The sequence below is a fragment of the Balaenoptera borealis genome, assembly GCF_965194805.1.
Source record: "Balaenoptera borealis genome assembly, chromosome: 3".
In the NCBI taxonomy this organism is placed as follows: Eukaryota; Metazoa; Chordata; class Mammalia; order Artiodactyla; family Balaenopteridae; genus Balaenoptera; species Balaenoptera borealis.
In genome coordinates, this window is record NC_138866.1 from 63913166 (window position 1) to 63939372 (window position 26207).

Here is a 26207-nt window from a genome sequence, read left to right on the forward strand (position 1 = left end):
ATGGAAATTCTGCCTTTAGACACAGAGTCCTAGGTTACAGGATCTTAACTGCAAACACACAGTTAAGCCATTTGTAGAGCACTTTTCAGTTTTGCCTAGTTTGGGGGGTTGTTTTTGTTATGGTTTCTTCTTTTTGGGGGAGGGGATCAGGGGCTTGCCAAACTTTCTAGATTATAAAATTAATACATGCTGTCACAAAAACAAATAAACCAAAATATAAAGAGAAAAAACTTTGATTCATATGAAAATTCATAACATTCATATACCAATAATATTAGCACTTCAGGTATATTTCTGTCTAGGTATTTTTAATATCCATTTAATATAATTGAGACCACAGTCTGTGTTATTTCATAATATTTACCTTGCTTACAGTTATATCATGTTTTCCCATGTTATTAAGCCTTTTATAGTCAATTTTATGAATGTATTTTTTTCAACTGTTTCCCTATTGTTGGAAGTTTAGGTTGTTTCCATTTTTTTTCTTTTTTTTTTTTGCTAAGCAATACTCCAGTGAATATCTTTGTGTATAAATATTTGACCATGTTATTTATTATCTCCTTAGCATGGGTTTCCTGAAGTGGAAATTTTAGGTCAAATAACATAAACATTTTTGTGACGAGATCACATTGCTAAGTGGCAGTTTCCATGAGTGCAGGGACTTTATCCACCTTCCTTACTCCTGCATTGCCAGTGTCCAGCATGGAGTTGGTTCTTCATGCTCATTGTTGAATCAATGAACAGAAAGAAAAATTGTCACTTACAGCAAGACTTGCCTAGGAAATATCAAAACTAAAGGTTATGTTTCATCCCAACTTGTTCTAACGTGCTGAGGCTAATAAAGGACCATGAACTTTAAGGGGACCTCCCCACCCCTGCCCCAGACCTGACTGAAGACTTTTCTCACCAGTGTGAAATGGGACTTGTTTAAACCAACTGCCTACTCAGAGTGCTAATTTTCAGTGCTTAGTTAGAATAACCACCAGGCATTCCTCCTTCCTAGCACTTCAAAACCAAAAACACAAACAAATCTACCCCACCACCCACACTTTTTCCCCTTCAGGGAACTACTCTGCTAATTTCTCCATTGGTGTGTATTGGCTTGAGTGGTAAATTAGTAGGCTCAGCTGTGGTTTAAAACAAACACAAAAATGAACCTCTGGTGATCTTGGTCTTTATTCTTTGACAGATGAGTATCGCCAAATTGAAATACATAGAATGTGTAGCAGACTGCATTCTACCACCGTTCTTAAGTGTGTTTCATTGCTCCTTTGCTAACGTTGCATATTACCATTTTCATAACCTTTGTTATTTAATGGAGTGTGATTAAATAACAAGAGATACTTTTTGCCTGTTAAATGAGCTAGACTGAACTTTTTAATACAGATGTTGTGATTATCGATTTATATTGTTACTTATTTATCATTTCAGATCTTAGTGATTTAAAAAATCAATTCGTATGAACCTTTTATACACCTAAGGATATTACAGAGTAAATTCTTCATAATAGTTTTAAAGTGAAACAATGCCAGAAAGATCCTGATGCAACACATTATTTTTTCCCTTTACTTTTTAAATTGAAGTATAGTTAATTTACAATGTTGTGTTAGTTTCAATTGTACAGCCAAGTGATTCAGTTATACATACATATATATTCTTGCAGATTTTTTTCCATTATAGATTATTGCAAGATATTGAGTATAGTTCCCTGTGCTATACAGCAGGTCCTTCTTGTTTACCTATTTTATATATAGTAGTGTGTATATGTTAATCCCAAATTCCTAATATCTCTCCCGCCCACCCCCTGCCCCCTGCTATCTCCTTTGGTAACCATAAGTTTGTTTTCTATGTCTGTGAGTCTATTTCTGTTTTGTAAATAAGTTCATTTGTATCGTTTTTTTAAGATTCTACATATAATATGGATTTTATATTTAGACATATACTATACATGGGCATATGATATTTGTCCTTGTCTGACTTACTTCACTTAATATGGTAATCTTTAGGTCCATCCATGTTGCTGCAAATGGCATTATTTCATTCTTTTTTATGGGCAACACATTATTTTGATGTATTAAATTTTTGAAGTAATTGTATGTTTAAATCACTTATTGCTGGAGGTGTTCCTAAGGATTGGGTGGTTTCCAGCTGCTGGAATTATCTAAGTAGAAGCTGTTTGGTCCCTTGGGAGGAACTGAAACATCTAATGAGAGGTTGGACTACTGATCTTTAGGTTCCCTTAAAACCTTGAGATTTTATTATTTCATCACTTGTCCAAGGATATAAGGCTAACAAGGTTTTGGGGGCTAGTTTTCTTTCTATTACTCTGTAAGATCAACTGGATCCTATAAGAACCAAAGGATGATTTCCTGAGTCTATTGCCTTTATTTACACTTTTTTGAGAAAAAGCCAGAGTGGTTACAAGAGTGTGAATGTGCTTTGCATTGCAACTGTTCCCTGGTCTTTTTAGGACTTTAAACATGCATTTCTACAGAAAGTTTTTACATGAAGAACGTTGATTTTGCAACCTTTTTCTAATTCAACTTTTGTTCTCTTCTATGTAATAAAAATCTATAAACATATTTTACATAGTTATTCTTTAATAAATATTCTTTATTATTATACATTATTACATGTTTACATATACATAACTATGCATGATTGTGGATAAAAACCATGTGTACTGTATTTGATGGGTAATTTAGGGAATTTTTTTTTTTAAAGAATTTCATTTATTTATTTATTTATTTATTTATTTTTGGCTGTGTTGGGTCTTCGTTTCTGTGCGAGGGCTTTCTCCAGTTGCGGCAAGCGGGGCCACTCTTCATCGCGGTGCGCGGGCCTCTCACTATCGCGGCCTCTCTTGTTGTGGAGCACAGGCTCCAGACGCGCAGGCTCAGCAGCTGTGGCTCACGGGCCTAGTTGCTCCACGGCATGTGGGACCCTCCCAGACCAGGGCTTGAACCCATGCCCCCTGCATTAGCAGGCAGACTCTCAACCACTGCGCCACCAGGGAAGCCCCCTAGGGAATTTTTTTAAAAAGGTGATTGCTGGGCTTCCCTGGTGGCGCAGTTGTTGAGAGTCTGCCTGCTAATGCAGGGGGCACGGGTTTGAGCCCTGGTCTGGGAAGATCCCACATACCGCGGAGCAACTAGGCCCGTGAGCCACAACTACTGAGCTTGCGCGTCTGGAGCCCGTGCTCCGCAGCAAGAGAGACCGCGATAGTGAGAGGCCCGCGCACCGCGATGAAGAGTGGCCCCCACTCGCCGCAACTAGAGAAAGCCCTCGCACAGAAACGAAGACCCAACACAGCCAAAAATAAATAAATAAATGAATAAATAAATAAATAAAAAAGGTGATTGCTTATGAGGTCTTCAGTTATGTGCCAACTTTGGAACTACCTCCAACATAAAAATCAGCTTCGCTGGGATGTCTGTGTGGATTTCTATTGTGGTTGTACTTGATTGCTGAGTCCTGACACAGCCTAAATGACATAGATCTCACGTATGCATTTATTATATAATCTGAGAGCCATATGTGTTCTGACAGCTCTTGTATTTCCCTTACTGGAATGTTCATTACCATTGTAACTGCATATTTAGTTGCCAGTCTTCCCTATAGATTATAAATTTTGGGGGGGAAGGGAACAAATAAGACTTGATCCTGTTACATCCCTAGCACTTAGTTTATAGTCTATGAAATCTATAAAATTTTGGCATTCTATAAAGTCTTTGTTGAAGCACTTAGTTTATATTCTATGAAATCTATAAACTTTTGGCATTCTATAAAGTCTTTGTTAAATTGCACTTAAATGTAATAAATTACATGTAAAAGCTAGACATGAAAATGTGCAAGAGGTTATGGATTTGGCGTGTGTTGGGAAAGCTGGCTGAGTGCATTTTGGGCACGCGCTGGGTCACGATTAGGAGGAAGCAAAACGATTTGTGCACCTACTAGGAGCTGGGCACTAAGCTGGCACATTGCCTGCATTACTTTATTTAATCCTCACAACTACTCTTCCTGGGTGTTTTGGTTTTTATTTTTTACAGAGGAGGAGTCCATGGTTTAGGGAGGTCAATTTACTTTGTCAATGAGTAAATGGCAGAACTGGAATTTGCTCCGAGTTCATGCTGGCTTGAAAATCCAGGCTCTTTTCTGTTGACCAGGCTGACTGCAGTAAGCAGCCCAGCTGAACTGGGGTAGTGGGGACGTGGCGGGGGAAGGTGTGTTGATTTAGAAAGGACTTGCTTCCAACATCCTAGATGAATTTTGTCTTAGAATCTCTCCTTTCCACAGCCTTTCTTTCTCCTTCTCCATGCCTTCTACCTCAGCTCTCCTCAGTCACTCAAGAGCCCAGTGCCTTCATGATACACCCCCCGCCCCCTTCTGACCTTCTCTTGTGAACAAGCCACATCCTCTTTCCTGCCTCCGTCCAGCTCTAGTATTCCCCTTCCATTTAATCTGATAAATTCTTCTGGAAAAAGAATGGGACAATTGTTATAATGTTTACCCTCCTCCTCATGTGCTCTGTTAAATACAGATGCTAGTTGTAGGGATTTTAAAGTTGGCAGGGAGGCATTTGGACAAAAGGATATTTTGTCTCTTCAAATAAAACCATAGGAGGCCATCACTTACTCTCTGAGCAGGGCGCAAAGGGCCCTCAGATCTCAGGGACAAGAATAAGAACTAACATTTCATTCGTTCAATAAATCCACTTGAAGGCCTACCTGTACTATTGTTCTCACTGCTTAACGTATATTAACTCTCTTCATCCTCCTAACATCCCAATGAGGTAGGTGCTAATGTTGCCCACACAGTTGGTGAGAGGAGAGTTGAGATTAGAACTCTCCAGATTTCACCCTAGAGCCCCAGGACACTCAGAGCAGTGGGAGGAGGTGGGGAGGCAGGGGGAGAAGGCAAGGGAGACGGGAAGGTGGGAAAGAGGGCAAGAGAAAAAGAGAAGCTGTTTTTTTAAGAGAACATATATTGTTTATAGTATGTTTTTCATTAATTAACTCCCGCATTGTGGGCCAGGTTCTGTAATTTTTTTTTAATTGAACTATAGTTGATTTACAATGTTGTGTTAATTTCTGCTGTACATCAAAGTGATTCAGTTATACTTGTATATACATTCTTTTTTAGATTCTTTTCCATTATGGTTTATCCCAGGATATTGAATATAGTTCCCTGTGCTATACAGTAGGACCTTGTTGTTTATCCATTCTCTATATAATAGTTTGCATCTGCTAACCCCAAAATCCCACTCCATCCCTCCCCCACCCCTCTCCCCCTTGGCAACCACAAGTCTGTTCTCTATGTCTGTGAGCTTGTTTCTGTTTCATAGATAGGTTCATTTGTGTCATTTTTTTAATATGTTAATACTCGTTTCCCTTTTTATTTTTTAAATTTTATATTGGAGTACAGTTGATTAACAACCTTGTGTTAGTTTCAGGTGTACAGCAAAGTGATTCAGTTATACATATCATGTATCTATTCTTTTTCAAGTTCTTTTCTGATTTAGGTTATTACAAAATATTGAGCAGAGTTCCCTGTGCTATACAGTAGGTCCTCGTTGGTTATCTATTTTAAATATAGCAGTGTGCATATGTCAATCCCAAACCCCCAATTTATCCCTCCCCCCAGACTTTCCCCCCTGATAACCATAAGTTCATTCTCTAAGTCTGTGAGTCTGTTTCTGTTTTGTAAATAAGTTCATTTGTATCATTTTTTTTAGATTCCGCATATATGTGATATCATGTGATATTTGTCTTTCTCTGTCTGACTTTTTCACTTAGTATGATAATCTCCAGGTCCATCCATGTTGCTGCAAATGGCATTATTTCATTCTTTTTAATGGCTGAGTAATATTCCATTGTATATATATGTACCACATCTTCTTTATCCATTCATCTGTCGATGGACATTTAGGTTGTTTCCATGCCTTGGCTATTGTGACTAGTGATGCTGTGAACATAGGGGTGCATGTATCTTTCTGACTTATAGTTTTGTCTGGATATGTGCCCAGGAGTGGAATTGCTGGATCATATGGCAACTCTATTTTTAGTTTTTTGAGGAACCTTCATACTGTTCTCCATAGTGGCTGCACCAATTTACATTTCCACCAACAGCATAGGATAGGAGAGTTCCCTTTTCTCCACACCCTCTCCAGCATTTGTTATTTTTAGACTTTTTAATGATGGCCATTCTGACCAGTGTGAGGTGGTACCTCTTTATAGTTTTGATTTGCATTTCTCTAATAATTAGTGATGTTGAGCATCTTTTCATGTGCCTGTTGGCCATCCATATGTCTTCTTTGGAGAAATGTCTATTTAGGTCTTCTGCCCAGTTTTTGATTGGGTTGTTTGTTTTTTTTGTTGTTGAGTTGTATGAGCTGTTTGTATATTTTGGAAATTAAGCACTTGTCGGTCCATCATTTGCAAATATTTTCTCCCAGTCTGTAGGTTTTCTTGTAATTTTTTTCATTGAGGTACAGTTGATTTACAATGTTGTGTTAGTTTCAGGTGTACAGCAAAGTGATTCAGTTATACATACATATACATATCTATTTTAAAAAAAGAAGTTTTTAACAGTGGCTTAGGAATTTGACTGAAGATGAAACAGAAAATAAGATTAGCCCTTGAACTGAACTTTTTTTTTTTTAAACATCTTTATTAGAGTATAATTGCTTTACAATGGTGTGTCAGTTTCTGCTTTATAACAAAGTGAATCAGTTATACATATACGTATGTCCCCATATCTCCTCCCTCTTGCGTCTCCCTCCCTCCCACCCTCCCTATCCCACCCCTCTAGGTGGTCACAAAGCACCGAGCTGATCTCTCTGTGCTATGCGGCTGCTTCCCACTAGCTATCTATTTTACGTTTGGTAGTGTATATATGTCCATGCCACTCTCTCACTTCGTCCCAGCTTACCCTTCCCCCTCCCCATATCCTCAAGTCCATTCTCTAGTAGGTCTGCATCTTTATTCCCATCTTGCCCCTAGGTTCTTCTGACCATTTTCTCTTTTTTTTTTTTTAGATTCCATATATATGTGTTAGCATACGGTATTTGTTTTTCTCTTTCTGACTTACTTCACTCTGTATCTGAACTGTTTTGAAGTCCATTAAAGAGGGAGTTTAGAGCAATTAAAGTGGGAAGAATTAGCACCTGTGCCAAGGGGCCTCCACCAATTGTTCAGGCAGGGTCTGCTTAAACATGTTCCCCAAGGAGTGGGAATACCACCGGGCAAGGATCCACCACCCTGTAGTTGATTACAGTCAGTTTATTGTTGAGTGGAACTCGCTGGAAGCATAGCCAGCCAGGAGGGAGCACAGAAGGAGTCTGCTAAGGGGTATTGTGGGGGGAGTTTCCAGGCTGGGAGTGTGAGCCAGAGAGAGGGAGGAAATGAGCTTTTCCTGGTGGGTGGATTCCACCCAGTGGAAATCCAAATATGGGCCTCCAAGAGCCTCATGATCACAGCGGGAGCCTGGTGTGAGTGGGAATCCCCAAGCCAGCATCATTCCTGGGCTGAGTGGGTGTGGATGCCTGGGAAGCCTCCTCATCATTACAAAGCATTTATTAAGTTCTAAGTTGTATTCATTTCCCAAAATGTGAGTGTTTCTAGAAAAGAGATTTAGAAGGTGTGGGAGCAGCATTTTCCTGGGTAGGTGGCTGAAGACAGGAAGCAAGTCTCCCAGCAGCATTCTGTGCTGGGTGATCAACTGTCCTGGTCTGCCTGGGACTATCCCAATTCTTGCACTGAAAATCCAGCCCCCCTTTCAGAGGACTCAGTACTCTGCTCCCATGCCATCTCCCGAGAGAGGCCTTCCCTGACCATTTTCTAAAATAGCATCCCACCCCATCCCCACTAGTCACATCCTACCCCCTTATCCTGAGGACACTCATTCCCTGAAATCATCTTGCTTATTTGTTTATTATCTCTTCTTCAAAACTAGAATGTCAGCTCCAGGAAGACAGGGACTTTGGCTTGTTTGCTGCTATATTCCCACCATATAGAATAAGGCTGGGCACAAGAAGGGACTCATTAAACATTCATTGGATGAATGAGCACTTTTTTTAGTTTCCAGCACTGTGTTCAGCTCTGGATATAGAACAGTGAGCGAAACCAGAAATAGTCCTTGCCCTCATGATGCATAGAGTTTAGTGGCGAGGAGAGACAGTAATGACATATTTTCACTTAAGTAAAATTACAACTGTGATGAGTGCACAGATGACTGGGGGCCCAAAGGAGAGGTACTGGTGCTTTGGGAAGGTGTGATGCTGGGTGGAGCCTGGGGCCCAGGGCCAAAGAAGGCTGGCCCAAGGAAGTGATGACTGAGTTGAATCTGAAGGTTGGAGAAAAAGTGCTGTCCAGGAAGAGGGAACTGCACGTGCAAAAGCCCTGTGGCAGAATGGAGTGGGCTTGTTTGGGGAACCACCATCAGGCCCTATGGTTGGAGTGCAGAAAGCAAGGGGACTCGTGGTACACAGTGAGGCCAGACTGGAGAGGCACGAGCCGCCAGGACGCTCGGTGCCTTTGGCAATTGGATACCTGGCTGAGGAATTGGCTGTTTTTTCCCTAAAATGGGAAATCACTGAAGGACTTTAAGAAGGATGTGTGTGTGTGTGTGTGTGAGAGAGAGAGAGAGAGAGAGAGAGAGAGAGACAATTAGTCTTTTGTATTTTTAAGTGAGGATTTGGTAGATTATCAAGGTTCCTCCATCCTAGTGGACAAATGGTTAAAAACAGTCAGGGAGAGGACTATTAAAATATTCATAATTATAAAAGGTAGCTCATAGCCTTAGTGCTTTCCTTCTTCTGTCTGCAGATGAACTAAATTCCTGTGGCCTTAATAAGGGCAGAAAAATGGGGACTACAACTGTGGCCAAATAGTTTTTTGAGGACTCCCTCTAGAATTGGTACTCAAGAAAGAATATAAAGCTGAGAAGCCACTGTAGTCGAAGCAGTCTTCTAGGCTCTGTAGGAGGAGAAAAAGGAAACATGAATGTTCTTCCCTTTCAGGCACCTTTGATGTTTAATGAGGGGTATGCAAATGAAAAAGGCATGGGGCCGACCCAGAAACAAGTTCAACAAGAACTGCTTCTTAGAGATACCCAGGCCCACGTTAATGTACAACCTTCTCAAGAGCAAGGTCCGCATTTGAGTCATTCATGTTCCTCCCACAGAAGTTAGCCAAGTGCCTTGCCCAAGAGATGTGCCAAACGAATAAAGCTGAGCCTGATCGCCTAAGGAGAGAAGAACCATTAGTCAACACGCACACAAGTCAGGCCTCTAGTGACACTTCCGTTAGAAAAAAGTACTTCTAAAAGAATGTAAGCTCCATGAGGACAGAGTTTTGTGCCTGTTTTTTGGTTGTTCACTGCTGTGTCCCCAGTGCCTAGAATATTGTCACTCAATATTTATTGAATAAATGGATTTATTGGCTTTAGTGAGAACCTCTGGAATGATCAGATGACTTAGTGAGGAACTGGGTAAGTAAAGGAATGGTCCCTCCATATGATGGGATATTATTCAGCATCTACAGAGTATGTCACAGAAGAGGGCTTACTGACTAGTGAGGGTAGTGAAAGCATAGGCTTTGGAGGCCAACTGCTACTCACTAGCTGTGTGTCCTTGGGAGGGTTATTTAACCTCTCTGTAATGCAGTTTCCTCAACTGTAAAATGGGTATAATAACAGTATATACCTCAGAATACTTATGAGAATTAATGAGTTAATACATGAGTTAATATATATAAAGTATGTAGGGCAGTGCTTGATACATAGTAAACACTCAATGAGTATTAGTTTAAGTGCTTTACATGTATTGACTCTTTTAATCCTCACAACAACCCTATGAAGTAGGCACTGTTATGATTCCCACTTTATAGTAAGTGATGTGTAATAGTAATTTTTCTGAATGTGATGGGGAGAAATTGGAAAGTTTTGTGGAGAGGAATGACATGATCTAATTTATATTTTAACAAGATCAAGATATCAACTGTGTTGAAAACAGACCGAGGAGGGCGGAAGGGGGCAAGGTCAGAACCAGGAAGACCACTTAGGAAACTAGAACAAGAATCCAGGTGAGATGTAATGTTGACTTGCATCAGGGTGGTGGCAATGGGGGTGGTAGAAAACCGTCTGATTCAGGACAGCTTTTGAAGATAGGACTCAAAGGATTTGCTGATTGGATAGACAGGAGGCATGAAAGAGATGAGTAATGGATGACTGAACAGTTTTGGATCCAATCAACTGGAAGGATGGAATTGCCATCTACTGAACAAGGAAAGACAGCAGGAAAGTAGGGTTGGAATGGATTGTTTGAGATGCCTGTTTGTCACCCAAGCTGAGATGATAAGTAGGCAGGTGGAAATACAAGTCTGGACATCAAGGGAGAGTTCTGGGCTGCAGGTTGGAGTGTGGGAGTCATCAGCCTACAGATGATATTAAAAGCCATGTGACTGGATAATATCATCAAGTAAATAAGTAGAGATGGAAAGGATAAGTCCAAGTATTGAACCCAATCAATAGAGGCTGGGGAGATGAAAAGGAACCAGTAAAGATACTAAGGCCGGTCAGTGAGGCTGGAGGAAAACCAGGAACATGTCAGATCCTGGTACCTAACTAAAGAAAAGACTTCAAGTGTTTTCCGTGCTCTTACATTTAATCTTGGAAACACACTTATCACTTGCTCCTATGTCCATGTCAGTGATGCCACAGGTGAAGGAACTAATGCTCACAGAAGTTGGTCCCGAGATGCAGTTTGTAGGAGAAATCAGCATGGCAACTAAGCCCTCCGACTCTGTGCCCAGTGTTCTTTCACTGCCTTGGTGGGAAGAGGGAGACCTGCCATGTCTATTTTGTTCAGTTATTCCCCTCCCACCAAAATGATCTGTTTTCAACTAGTCATTCAACTTGTCTGCCTCAGTACAAAAACCTATTTGATATTCAGGTGAGAGTGCTGTAAAAGAAGACCAAAAAGGAAATAGGTTAGGCAGCTCCCTTGTCAATAGCTGAAGGAGATGATAGAATTAATGTAACCTGCTTAGGGGTTTCAGTTTGTAAGTGCCTGGTCTCATGATAGTTGATAGGGGAATGATTTTGAGCCTGAGTTCCAAGCAACAGAGGATCAGTTGTATAGAATGGTGTATGTGTGTGTGTGTGTGTGTACGTGTGAGAGAGAGAGACAGAGACAGAGACAGAGAGACAGAGATATGAGCAAAATCACTTGCCGATCTGATTAGCCCTTTGGCTCTGTGAACTGACCTTGGGATGCCTGGACCCTGGTACGCCTTCAGGACTCTGCAGGGAGAATTCTGAGGTCAGGCAGATGAGCAGTGAATGAGATGACCCCACTAGGGAGGAAGAGTGCAGGGGCAATGGTACATCCCTGCTTGTTCCCTGATCCTCACAGAGAGGAGGGTGCCATGGGAGAAGCCATTCAGAAGTCTAAATATGCTTTGCCTACTCCATCTTCTCACCTCACCTTCCTCTACCCATCAATGGCATGAACTTGGAGCTGTGAAACAGAGTTGGACAAGACTGTGAGAAAGTCCCTGGGGTGGCACTGAAATATCTGTAAGAGCTGTGGTGCTCAAAGGATGACCAAGAAAAACTTCAGACTGGAATGGAGCAGAAGATAGATTGGTTGAAACTAACCAAGTGGTGAACTGGGAGAGGAAAGAATCAGGTGAGGAGTGTCCAGAATTTATGGGAGGCAGGCTGTGAGGCAAGGCAACTCAGAAATAGTCCTCAACACAACAGTCGAATGGAGGCAGGAATCTGTGATGTCACCACCAGGGGCCTCTCTGGTTGTTAACAAACCCAGTCCAGCTGAGATGGTACCCTTGAAATGACCTGGGAGGGGAACACAAGACTATTTAAGATGGTATTGTTTCCATAGACAGTAAACATTTTTTAAAAGATTATGACTTTATATTTTTAGAGCAGTATTAGGTTTAGTTTTAGAGCAGCAAAACTAAAGAGGTAGGTACAGAGATTTCCCATATACCCCCGTCCCAACACATACATAACCTCCGCCATTATCAACATCCCCCATCAGAGTGATAAGTTTGTTACAATTGATGAACCTGCATGGACACATCATAATCACCCAAAGTTCATAGTTTACATTACAATGTCATTATACATTTGTCCAAACCCACAGAATGTACAACACCAAGAGTGAATTGTAATGTAAACTGTGGAATTGGGTAAGTATTTTTAATCCTGTAAGGATTTATAAATACGTGTAGAAACGTTTAAGAGAATCACCAGACTCATAATATTTGTGTTAATTTGTACACATTTGGTATTTTAAGTCTTTGCAATAGTTAAGGGAAATTGACCTATTAGAGTAATGATCACCCTTTTGATACCAGTTTAAAATACCAATCAAGAAATTGATTTAGGGACTTCCCTGGCGGTACAGTGGAAGATTCTGTGCTTCCACTGCAGGCGACACCAGTTCAATCCCTGGTTTGGGGACTATGATCCCGCATGCTGTGCGGTGTGGCCAAAAAAAAAAAAAAGGATTTAGTATTGTGATTTTAAATGAAAAGATATTCAAGAATTACAATCAACCAATATTGGAATACAGGACTTCCCTGGTGGCTCAGTGGTTAAGAATCTGCCTGCCAATGCAGGGGACATGGTTTCGATCCCTGGTCCGGGAAGATCCCACATGCCACGGAACAACTAAGCCCATGCGCTGCAACTACTGAGCCTGCGTGCCACAACTACTGAGCCCGCGCTCCGCAACAAGAGAAGCCACCGCAATGAGAAGCCCGCACACCGCAATGAAGAGTAGCCCCTGCTTGCCACAACTAGAGAAAGCCCGCGTGCAGCAACAAAGACCCAATGCAGCCAAAAATAAATAATTAATTTTTTAAAAATTGGAATACTTGAGAGAATCTAAGATTTGTCACATTTTAAAGTTTAATTTATTGGATCTATAAGAGGCTTTTTTTAGTCAGTTGACATACTTACGAGTGATTAAATATATTAAATATATAAACATGATTTAAAATGTTTGAGTTTCATAAACTAAATTTGTGAATGGAATCAAACATTGATTAAAAGCTCCCTTAAAGGTGATTAACATTTGCTAAATAAAGAGGAATAATCTCTCTACATTGAACTTAAAAGTTTAAGGAAGACCTAGATTTTTATGTTTGTAACTTTAACAGATTGAGGATTAAGTTTTACAACTCAAAGTAGGTTTCTACATAATCATTTTTGTGCATATATTTGTCCTTGATATGGCCAGAAAGCCCCGATACTCTATCAAGGGCTGTGGCAGCTCCTAGGCGTCTTGTCCCTCTGTGTGTTCAGTGGCTCCTACTTCCAGGTGGCTTGGAGGACCTTATCGTCTTGGAGGACAGCTCTTGGAGGCCCCCATGGGGGAAGAGGAGATCCTTGGTGTCTGGGAGCTAAGGAGGCAGAGGCAGCTGGACTCTGTCTTTGTTCAAAGGCAAGTTGATCGTGTGCCCAGGAGATTGGGTAAAGAACTGGGAGGAAGCAAAATGCGAGAATAGAGTAAGAGGAAACTCTGGAAACCAACAGAGGAACCAAAGATGGTGGAAGCTGTGAGCACGCCTTCAGGAGAGGATTGCTACCTTAGCATCAAACCAGTGTGGTTTTTGTCTCATTGTACAGGTGAGGAAACTGAGATGCAGAGAGCTTACATGTCTTGCCAAGATCTCATGGCTAGTCAGAGGTGGAGATGTGACTGGGGATTGTATCCTCTAACAGCTCCTGGTTCAGGATTCTTTTTAGAGCATTTCTTTGTATCAAATGCAGGGCAAATGTCTTTGATGGTGAGGATGAAGGCAGAGCATGGGTTGGTGGTTCAGGTTTTATGATTTGGCTGGTGGGGCACTGCCTGACTTCCAAAGCTTTGGATGGAAGTTGATTAACTTTTGAATACTACTCACCTCCTTGCTGCAGACTTTTACATCTCTCCTGGATTCTGGGCTTGAATCCTGGGCCTTTCAGAGCAACCTTCGTCTAAGGGGAATGTCGTCAGGACTAAGTCTTTTATTCTGGTGGAAGTCTTAGGAGGAACACACCTTTGAGGCAAAATCCCAACATGGCAGCATTCAGCTGGGATAGGTCAGGATGGGAGTAGAAGGAAGAGTGGTCGGGGGGCAATTGCAGCTGGGGGAGTGGGCCTAGTGAGGCAAGAGAGACGAGTCAGTGCATCCTGGAAAATGGAAATTCCCTGAATAAGGGGAATATAGAAGATCTGATTTAGCAAGGCTGCCCCTAAAGAAACAAGGAGAGGCACAAAGGAGGTGTTCTTGAATTTCAAGCTCCAGCCAGCTCTCACGGTAAGGAGCTTTAGAGAGATTGTCCTGAGGTGGGCTGAAGGAGCTCTGAGTTAGTGGACATCTCTAGGGAGGAAGGGCAGTGATGCCGTCAGGGATCGGGTAAAGTACAAGGACTCCCTCATTTTGCACGTTCTTCCCATGGCCCTGACCACGCCTTGTGTGTGTAATAGCAGGCTTTACATCTGGGCAGGTTTGCGCAACTATTGCAATAACCTCTCACACTAACTCCTCTAGGGAGACAGAACTGGTAGCAGTATCCCCATCTTATGACTGAGGAATCTAAAGCCCCAAAGGATGAAAACATATCTAATATAAAAAACCCAGGAAGTGGCAGGGCCTGATTTCTGAACTAGGATCCACTTTTCCCCCCTTCTTGTGTTCTTTCTCTTTTCCTTCTCTCTTTTACTTTAAAGGCTTTATTTTTAAAAAACTTTTTATGGAGGCAATATATGATCCCTGTTAAATGTTATTAAATATATTAAGATAGAATAAAATACAGATAAATAAAATTTAAAAAGAAGAAAAAGCTTATAATTCTACTACTTAGAGATTATTACAGTTAACACCTTGATGTATGTCATCTTAGATCCTTTTCTATGCATACAATAGAAATAATTATAAATATGGTATTTTTTTCTATTTTCTGTGTTTTTAGTATATGTCTTATTTTTTTCTTTCTTTTTTTTTTACAGTAGGTCTTTGTTGGTTATCTATTTTAAATATAGCAGTGTGTACATGTCAATCCCAAACTCCCAATCTATCCCTCCCCCCAACCCTTCTCCCTGGTAACCATACGTTCATTCTCTTAGTCTGTGAGTCTGTTTCTGTTTTGTAAATAAGTTCATTTGTGTCATTTTTTTAAGATTCCACATATAAGTGATATCATATGATATTTGTCTTTCTCTGTCTGACTTACTTCACTTAGTATGATAATCTCCAGGTCTATCGATGTTGCTGCAAATGGCATTATTTCATTCTTTTTAATGGCTGAGTAATATTCCATTGTATATATGTACCACATCTTTTTTATTCATTCCTCTGTACTACTCAACTTTTAGAACATGTTTTTCTTTTTCTTTCTTTTTTCCCACTCATCCAAAGAGGAAAAAAAAAAAGGACCCTTTAGACTACATTCTTTAAACTTTTTTTTTAAGCCAAAGTAATACATGTACATAGTTGAAAAAGTCAGAGTATTGATAGTATACTATAAGTCTTACATCAAGAAATACTTGCCATGCTCACTGTACCCCACACTTGCTTTCACCCCAAAGAGGCAACCACTTCTAAATATTAAAACTTTCTAAATTACATGCTTATACTGCTACTCATTGATTTTTCAGGTTTAGATATTATGCATTGACTTTCTGCTGTGTAAGATGAGGGTTTAGTTTCTCACGTTTATATTCCCCATTTCTCTCATTCCCTTCCTTTCTCTAAATATGGTTATAACACTGTTCGTGATGTGGATTAAATCAATATTTAGTGATCACATTTCTACAAGCATGTAAATATCATTAAAGCAGAGCCATATAGGGTACCAGGATTGTTCTTCCTTTCTTATTTAACTCTTTACTCCTGGAGTTATTTGATTTATTTTTGTTTTAATTTGCTTCGTTGCTTAGTTTTCTATACAGAGCTCTCTTACAGATCTGTAAATCTCATCTTGATCTATACACAAACAATATGGTTAGTTATTTTCCTGAGAGAGAGCCTCATAGAGGCTCTTGTCCCCCTTCCCCTATCAGGACTGGTGTTTCTCCAGGGCTGCTGCATGTTTTCCTCATCGTCATCCTGGAATTTCCTTCCACCTCTCTCCTGAGTTGGATCCCCTGAATTCTGGCTCTTATGTCTTCTTATATCTTCGTTTACTCTCCTAGTTTTGTTGTATGTATCATGTAGTTGTGGCCTGAGACCACCTATGGGCTTTTTACTCTACTGTGTATAAACCACACTCTTTTAATGGGGGATGAAATAAATGTTGGTTTTGTTTTCAGATCAATATAAACCAAGAAAAAGAATTCATCCCATGTGGGGTCCAGCGAGTCTCATTTTGCTTAATAGACCCAGAATGATGGTCAAATTTGGTTTTTTTTTCTAGATTCGGTAAGCTTTTTACACTTAAAAACTTTATCTGATTTACACTGACCTTAATCACAGGACAGTAGAAAAGAGAAGAAAAAAAACTTTACCTGAAAATTCAAGCTATGACTATTGAAGAAAACAACAGCCCGAAGTTTGCTCCTTTTAAAGAAAAGGACAACTTGAACGCAGAATCTTCAGCCCACCCACAGGTGTGCCCTGGAGACACAGGCAGGCGATGTGCAAATTGTCACATGTCCCTGGCTCAGCCTGGCTCCTTCTCAGGCCTCTGCCCTGCGCGTGGCCTGTGGGCTCTCAGATGTGGCTCCGTACTTTGTTTGCTACATTTTCTTCTGTACAAAGTGCAAGCCTTGAACAGGCAGGTGCTGGGGACTTTGTGGTGGCCTCTGAAGTTGTTTCTAAGAAGGCAGTGACTCATCACAGGAAACCCTGTTTGTTTTCTCTCTGACCTTCCCTCAGCTTCCTGCCTCACCCATCTGTGCGTGAGTTCTCACATTCCTCACCAACAGACAGCAGCTTACCTCTGACTTTAGTCAACAGTGAGAACTGGAGATGGTTCTGGGAGTGACAATGGGACACCTCTTCCTAGAGCGATGCCTATGAGGGCAGCAGGCCTTTACTCAATACCTTGGCGTCTCCCCTCTGAGATGTGTGTCAACTTCTGTTCCATGACTCCTGCAGAATCCTTTTTCCCATGTCCCTAACCAGAATGAATTATCACGTTATACAAGAGGTAGATTTGCTCTCTTAGCCTTTGCTCTAATCAGAGACTGCTTTGCACAACTCTTTTTCTAGAAAAATACATCACTATACATTTATTAATAGGTGTTCAGTTGTTTCTGATTGATGTGAGCTAAATTGAAGACATGTTTGTGGTTGTCCACGTGCAGTGCTTCAGACATAGAAGGTCTTCGGTGGATAGACGTTGAAATGCATCAGACAACTCAGATTCCTACACGTTTAGAGTTAGAAGGGACCTTAAAGCTTATCCAGTCTTGCTTTTCCATTTACAGACAAGGATCCTGAGGCCCAAAGAAAATACTTTCTCATGGTCACCCAGCCAGGTCCTGGTCCTTTGAAGGCTGACCATGCCTGGCCCTGCACTGCTCTCCAGCTGGGCTCCAGTCCCCACTTCCATCTGAATCCCTTCACCGCTCTCTGCACCTCAGGGTGGAACCCTCAAGCTGGCTGGCTAAGCCCCTTTGCAAGGTCTCACCCTTCCTCTGTCACTGGTTTCCCCAAAGTCCCTCCCCAGTCCCAGGCTCCTCTCCAGACTGCAGGCAAACTCAGACCATTGACTTTGGTTTCCTTTGGCTGAGAATCCATGACTTCCCCCAAAGACTGTGTTTCAGAGCAATTCTTCAAAACTTGAATAGCAAAATACTCACTAAAGGAAATTTGATGAAGACACAAACAAGTGGTTTTTTTCACATTTTTGGTGTTTTCTTTGGACATTTCCCTACTATACTTCCTTTCCAAGGACCAGGTTGCTTATTTGATTTATTACAGTCATAATCTTACTCATTCAGTTTTGTATCCTGCTGTTTTCCACTTGTGCTCCTTTAGTGTAACTTTATGACAGGAGGATTGGGAACAAATACTGGTCTGCTTTTTAAAGAAATCTGTTAGAACACCACATCACCTAGTTAGAAAAATAGATTGCCCTGCTTTTTGGTGGGGCAAACAACAATGTGCACATCCAGAGCTGGTTTTGGGAGACAGGAGACATGCCACGTCTTCCGCCGCTGCCCCACATGGGGGAGTTGGGTTTGCAGTCTCTGTCACTGTCAGTGGGGCACTGTGCTTCCTGGTAGTCTGTGAACCAGAGCCCTGCTTCTACCATCACATCCATATTCAGTCCTGTATTCTAGTCTCCACGATGGTATCAGCTTGGCCCCAACACCATGTTGACCTGTGTGCCATCTCTCATCTCTCATTTATTGTGAAGGAGTCTGTTGTAAAACTAGCTAGCCATAAGCCTGCACACCCTATAACTCTGTGAAAGCAGAAACCAAGTCTTTCTATACGTCTTTGGTGTTTCTCTATATCCGCAGCATGATGCCCAGCCTATAGATGACACCTTGTACATGTATGGTAAGCGAGTGAATGAATGAACAAATGCGAATAACTCTAATTGTGGATGCATTTGTGGTTGCCGAGTAGTCTTCCCTTTTTTTTTTTTTTTCCTTTTTAAAAATTTTTATTGGAGTATAGTTGCTTTACGAATAGTCTTCCTTTATAGCAGTTCCAAATGCAAAATCATAACTGTGGTGGGAACATTCTCTTCGGAGCATTTCCCACCACAAGGGAAGAAACAAACCAAATAGGAAATGGAGAGTCAGGGTGGTCTGAGCATTATCTTAAGTAAAAACAATGTCCCTGATCTCTCAGGTCCCTTTCTCCTTACTGGCCCCCAGACCTTGGATATTGCACAATCCTTTTTGTCATTTAAGAATCTTAAGTGGCTGATGTTTTTGTTCTCTCCTTAATTTTGAGGCAAAAAAGGTTTACTTTCCAAGATAGTAGTCGCAAGCTCCACTCTAGGGAAAGCCCAAATCATCATAAACTTCCCTTAACACCTCAGAATCTTAGTCCCAAGATAATCTTGCTTGAGATATAAAGTTGCTTCTAAGTGGAGGATTACTCGACTGTAAAAATAATTAACAACAATCATAGATAGAACAACATCAACAAATCTCAAAATAATTTTTTTTTCAAAATAGTTTTGCTGCATGAAAGAAGTCAGACCAAGCATGAGTATATCCTGTATGCTTTCATTTACATAAAATTCTAGAAAATGCAAACTAATCTGTAGTGACAGAAAGTGTTGCCTGGTAGGTGGGGTGAGAAGCAGGGATTACAAAAGGCACCAGGAAACTTTGGGTCATGATGGATACGCTCCTTATTGTGAAGTTGGTGGTAGTTGCACAGCTTTATATGTGTGTCAAAGCTTGTCAGATTGTGCACTGTAAGTATGTGAAGTGTATTGGATGCCAATTGTATACCAATAAAACTGCTTTTGAAATTGTTTCTAGGCAATGGAGTCCTATCCCTCAGGCTGTATGTCCTACCTCACTTTCCAGCTTCTCCTACTAAAGGACGATCACACCCAATCTTGTGTCTGTGGTGCAACCAGTCCTTTGGTATGGTAGATCCTGAGCTTTCTTTACTTCTTCTGGAAGCAAAGAAAGTATTTTAACTGGGCCACCATTCCCTCTCAGTTAATTGCCAGATGCTCTCGAGCACTGTGGACAAGCTTGCCCTCTTTTCCTGTCCTTAACCATTTAGAGGATGCCCCCCTCATGGTTCCAGTGGCAGGTTTTTGAATAGACAGCCACCCATAGTGTAGCTGGCATTTGCATTACTGCCAGGCTGAGACATGACTCACCAGCCCCAGTGATCACAATTCTTAGACCTTTGACGTGTTTTCAGGATGCTTTTCAAAATACCCATTGCTTCCACACAGGAAAGGCTGAGACAGTGACCTGCCAGGGTTTGCCCAGTCCTCTCTCAGACATTTCTTTCATTGTTCTCCAAGGAGCTTTAGAGTCGCGTAGCTCTAGATCAGCAGTACGAAGCGCAGACAAATCCCCTTCTCCGGAAGTCAGCGTTATTCTAATGATGAAGTGAGAGAGTGGCATGGACATATATACACTACCAAATGTAAAATAGGTAGCTAGTGGGAAGCAGCCGCAGAGCACAGGGAGATCAGCTCGGTGCTTTGTGACCACCTAGAGGGGTGGGATAAGGAGGGTGGGAGGGAGACTCAAGAGGGAGGGGTTATGCGGATATATGTATACTTATAGCTGATTCATTTTGTTATACAGCAGAAACTAACACAACATTGTAAAGCAATTATACTCCAATAAAGATGTTTAAAAAAAAAACCCTCTAAAACCTAAGGAAGAATCGGGAATGAGTCCCTGGAATATACAGATGATGCCTGTTCTCCCATCTTACAAGGGCTCCATGCTCTAAGGGGTGAGGTAAATAGCAAAGGCCATTAGAGCAGGGCTACTCCAACCTGTGCTGGCCTAGGAATCAGGTAAGAAATTGAGAGCAATGGTTTAGAAACTTTTATAGCAAAATGCTAGAATTGTGTTAGGACTCCTGAAATCTAATAACAAGAGAAGTTAGGCTTGTATTTTATATTCCTTTTACTTAAAATTCTTTTTTAGTAATTCATTTTTACTTTACAAATGGTTTGGTTCATAATGCATTGGAAATTATTAAAAAAAATAAAGTGGCCCTTTATCACAGATGGTTTGAAAAGCGCTGAGCTATTTTTCACAGCCTCTGAAGGGCGATTCTGGGCACCTTGCTTCCCACAGAGATGGCAGGTGACCTGTGGAGAGATGGGGACAGAGCCAGGGAGGGGGGGAGGGCAAGGGGCTTCCCCTTTGCCTCTAGTTCCTTCTCCTTTTCTGACCCAAAATCACACACATCCCTAGGGAAGCGACACAGCAAGAGTAACCAGATTAGAGACAAAATCGGAGGGGACTGCACTTAGAGGAGAGGCTGGGAATGGCAGGAGAAACTTGTGGTTATCACACACAACTCCTGACGTCGGCAAACGTCCTTCACAGTGGACCTCAGGGGCAGGTGGAGGAGGAGCTGACAAATAAGGATTTGAGGGGAACCACAGCTGGAATGAAGCTGGAGTTGTGAGTCCCACTGAAGACAATCACCTACACAAAAGATGCTCATATAACCTCGGAGGAGGAGGGGAGAGGCTGGCAATCATTGCCCTGTGATACGTGAGAATACACTGCATATTCCTACGGAGTCACTGACTGGAGGAACTGTCCCTCTAGGAAGCATAGAGGAGGGCTGAACATAAGACAGACTCATTATCTATCTTAAAATAGGGAGATCAAGAAGCTGAGAGGCATCGGGAAGGACCTATAACTGAAGTCTTTGCCACCGCATTTTAGAGCTGTCTCTGCTGTCCCAGCTCTATTTTTTTTTTTTTTTTGTAAATGTAAGGGTTTATTCTAGACTATAAACCCTATTTTATTGATCTATATGTCACTCTTTTTTTTTTTAAATGGATCATCATAGCATCTTTTTATTTTTTTTAACATCTTTATTGGAGTATAATTGCTTTACAATGGTGTGTTAGTTTCTGCTTTATAACAAAGTGAATCAGTTACACATATATGTATATCCCCATATCTCTTCCCTCTTGCGTCTCCCTCCCTCCCACCCTCCCTATCCCACCCCTCTAGGTGGTCACAAAGCACCGAGCTGATCTCCGTGGTGTGAGGTGATATTCCGGTTCCCAGGGGACATGGAAGAGCCTTCTGCCCTGCTTGCCTTTGAAGCGGTCAGCTGGCAGCCCCCTTGCTGTCCCATATTCCCGGGAGGTGGCAGGACAGGATGACACCTTCCTCTCGTTGCCTTTCTGAGGTGACTCAGTATGCCCTAGTTTCCATTGTTGACATTGAAGTACTTGACTGAGAGGAGAGAATCAGGTTGGGTGGGTTCAGGCTCTTTCATATGAGAAGAGCTTTTGTGTCTTGGCTGTGGGAAAGAAAGGAATACCCAGCCCTCTTGCTTTTTTGTGAAATTAGAGGGTGCTTTCGGCCTTACAAATTCTCCTGAAATATATCTTGGCTTTGACGGGGTGATGGCGCACGCGTGCCTGAGTGTGGCTGGCGTGGGGCATTATTTCTCGTCTGACGGGCTGGAGGTTCACGAAGGGTTGTAGTTAGACCCGGGGTCTCCTGTAGGTCGGAGCCACACCAGGAGGCGCGGCCTGCAGCCTGGTGGGCTACAGTAAAGCAGGGGCAGGATCAAAAACGCAGTTACCTTTCCTCTTGGGCCAAACCCAAGTTAATGCCGATGTAGTCATAGTTGCCTGCTTTGGGGGATGTTTTGCAAAGTCTGGACCCAATTGCAAGGAGTTTAAAAGAGACTGACAAAGGAGGGCAAGAGTAACATGAATGCCTTTCCCAGCTTATGCTTCAGAAACTCATAAGCCACATGGTACCTTCTGGGAATGAAGTGACTGACTCCCCTGACCCAGGAGACCCGGCTGTGGTTCTAGGTCTTTACCTCTCCCGGTTTTCCTGCCCTGAAATACCCAGAAACAGCCTGAAGTAAAATTCAACCCGTAGTCACTGCCCACCGCCCACCCCCTCCCCCAAACTTGTAACTTGGTTGGCTGACAAAACTGGCCCAGTGTGAAACAGCACTAGATTATGGCAAAGATCACAGGTAATACAGGTATTTCAGAAAGAGGGACTGATGTGGGTCTGAGGAATCAGGGAAGGCTCCTGGAAAAATGAGGCTTGGACTGGCACCGAGTCCTTCCCTCCTTTGGAATCAGATAAGGTTTGAGTCCTGGATTTACCAGGACTTGTGTTGGACAAGTTTGTACGATCTCTGGGCCCCGGTATCCTCATCTACAAGATTGGGGAAAATAACAGCCACGTCCTAGGATTTCTGGGAGCGCTGAGTACATGCTCACAGTGTTTGATCCCTTCCTTCATTTTCATGGCTGCAAGGAGTTCCTTCTGGGATTAATACCTGGGAATGGCTCACCAATTTGGACGCAGAACTAAGATCTGCAAGGCTGCCATTTCTCCCTGTGGGGAAGCAGTACTATAAACAAACTGTGAGTCAGTAGCTGCTTTTTCCTAACTATGCACCCAGTTTCCCTGACTGGGCTAAGTTACGTCTCTCTTAAACCAGACGCTCCAAGACATAGCTTGTACCAAGAGGGATACTTTCCCCAAGTACTCACTTGGCTAAAACACTAGAGTTCTTAGTATTAATGCTGCTCTCAAGTTCTTGAGCAGTTCAGCTTCCCTTCCTAGCCTCTCCTAATTTGTCAGCATTTCCCAATTTTACTATACACAAAATAGGAAGTTATAAAAATCCTAGCTCTGCACTGGAGTGCAGTTCATCCTGGAAAAACAGGCCTTGGAATAGGATGTCTTTAAAAATTTTCTTATCAGTAAGAAATTGGTCATGGAGAGGGAGAATATATAGCATAATGGATAGGAGCAGGGACTCTGCATCCAAACTACCTGGACTTGCTTCCCTGCTCTGCCATTTTTCTAGCTATGTGACTTTGGGTAAATTATTTAACCACTCTGTGCCTTAGTTTACTCATCGGTTAAATGGGGAAATAATTGTACATATCTCATAGGGTTGCTGCGATGAGTAAAATATATGTCAAGCAGTAAGTGGCCAGGGTAAGCAGTAAATATGTGTTGGCCATAATTAATATTATGTCCTAGTGAAATGGGGAGAGGGAAGCTTTCAGACCTTGAGGGATGCTGTGCCCTAAAGAAGAGCGTACAAAGAGCGCCAGCAATCCCACGGCCTGGTGACAGTGGGCGGCATAGAAAAGAGTACTCTTAGGAAGTTATAAGCCCGAGTGCCAAATCCTAATGAGACGGCCCAGGTTCAACCACTGACATTGAAACGGCCATCAGAGAGCCCTTTTAGAATTTGACTCCGTTCTAGACTCTGGGATGCCTGGATACAGCCTCTCTGCCAGCCTGGTTCAAGACTTGTTTTGGTGCGGATGACATGCTTACACAGGACTAGTCAATAACAGGTCCTTTGTTCTGTCTCCTGGACCTCTGGGTGCCAGTGTACAGACATGTCCAGCTTGGCAGGCAGCTGGCATCTTAAGGATCCAGGTTGTTATCAGATGGACACTCACTAAACAGAGTCCCTCCCGGCCCGCTGGTGTGTGCTGCAGCGCACGTAGGCCAGCATACCTCATATCTCTGCCCAGGCAATTACATCCCAACCACCGTGCCCCATTCCAACACAGCCGGAGCCAGCTGGGACACCATGCTCGGGGTGGCAGCCAGGTATTTTTCCTCCTTTCGTCTGTTGATTCCAAAAGTATTTTCTTTCAAGCTTGGGCTCTGATTGTAATGTCCAACGTGGGAAAACAAACCCAAAAGGCAGGAACTGAGCTGCATCTGCTCGTGGTGCTGCCTTTTGCTGTTCTGAAATGAAGCCAAAAGGCACAGCCTCTGCCCTCCAGAACAGGAAGCCTGGAAGCTGTGTGTCCTCTCTACAGTGCTGCCTGCCCTGTGAGTGTATTGCATATACCTACACATTAGTGGTGTGCTATCTGGTCTGATGTTCAGATCCAGATTTAAATACTAGCGTGGGATTCAGAATTTGAGTAAAATGCATGTCTGGGCCTGTCCCTTGGCCAGGCCCCAGGGTCTTCAGCCCACCCAGCTGGTCACCAAGGCTGGCCTCTTGCGTCAGAAGTGATCCCACGCAGTTCTGATGACTGACGGTTTATGACAACTCACCCCGGTTTGGGAAATCTCCTTGCTAATGTTTTCTTATCTCGTCAGAGAGAACCATTTTGAGTACTAACAATTGGTATCATTTACTGAACACATGCTACGCCCCAGGCAGCCTTCTAAGGGCTTTACATAGTGATTTCTCACTGTCCCGCCACCAGCACTCCAATGGAGTAGTATGATCAGCTCTGCCTTACCCCTGAGGACACTGAAATGTGTTGACATTAGGAAACTTGCTCAAGGCCACCCAGGTAGGTGGTAACACCAGTATTTGAACCAGGCAACCTGATCCAGGGCACACTTCTACCCACTATAGTGCCTGCTGCTTTGGTGTCTCTCTAATCCTCTCCAAGGATTAGACCAATGCCTGATAATGACCATCCTCATTGTTATCATCGGTCTTATCAGCTTACGGGGCACAGAAGCTTCTGCTGGTTGATGCTTTTGGCCAATTTGCTGCATCCTTGATGTTAGGGATAATAATGCAAACGTTGAATTATTTCCTCATTGATATCTAGTACTTTGATTCAATAAATATTTAGTGAACATTTACTTTGTGCCAGGCGTTATACTAGACCTGGCAAAGAGGGCCACTACAGGGTACTTGCTTTCAAAGAATTTTCACTCTAGAAAGATAAATAATCTTCCCAAATTCCCAAGATGTCCCACAGGGCCTTCTGAGGTGGGTGCTGCGTTCCTCTTCAGTCTCATTGCTCTGCATTCCCTGCCTCTGTGTCCTTTGGTTTGTTGAGCTTCCTACCACCTCAGGGCCTTTGCACCTTCTGTTCCATCAGCCTGAAATACTCCACACTTTGCCTGGTCGACTCTTCCTCATTCTTCAGGTCTCATCTTAAATCACTCTTCTTTGGGATTCTCTCTAAATCCCATAGATTAGGTCAGGTTCTCCCTGTTACATCTCATCATAGTTCCCTGTGCTCTTAATTTTTGTAATTATTTGATTCATCCACCAGCTCCTTAAGGGCATGAGTAATGCTGTTCTTGTTCACCACTGTATTCCTGGTATACAGTAGGCGCTCACTAAATATTCTGAAGTGAATGAAGATTATCAGTTATTTATTAAAGCAAAAACTGGGGTATATTAGTCTCCAGTCCTCCAAGAAGCAGACATCAAGACAGGATTAAACGTGCCAGGTTTTATTAGGGGGAAGGCATATGAAAAAAAATGTGGAGGGAGCTGGAGGAAGCCTAGAGACTCATCAGACTGTGATGCAAGTCTGATCCTAGAGAGAAGAAGGGATGTAAGGAGGATGGGGAGGACCATACTATACGCTCCAGTGCCTGCAGCCTGGGTAAGGTTCAGCCAGGCCATGGAGGAGATCATTGGTCAGAGGAATACCCCGTTTCCCGGGACAGCGCACTCACTCATTGGCTGGGAGCGCCGTAGGAGGCGTGGCCTGGCAGCGGCAGAGTGCAGTTCGGAGCGTGGCCGCTGTGGCGCTCGTCTGTTAAGCTCCTGGGAGGTGGGCGTCTG

General features: G+C 42.5%; 1 protein-coding gene and 1 long non-coding RNA gene across 4 annotated transcripts in view; one reads left to right on the plus strand and one right to left on the minus strand.

The window, feature by feature from the left end:
* The window catches only part of LOC309625107 (uncharacterized protein), a 758084-nt gene that overhangs the window by 333061 nt on the left and 398816 nt on the right, over nt 1-26207 (plus strand). The window lies entirely within an intron of this gene.
* LOC309625144 lies at nt 2701-20125 on the minus strand. The gene is made up of 2 exons (XR_014242351.1): nt 15121-20125; nt 2701-14966 (listed from the first exon to the last, which is right to left on the minus strand). It is a non-coding gene; the product is annotated as an uncharacterized lncRNA (long non-coding RNA).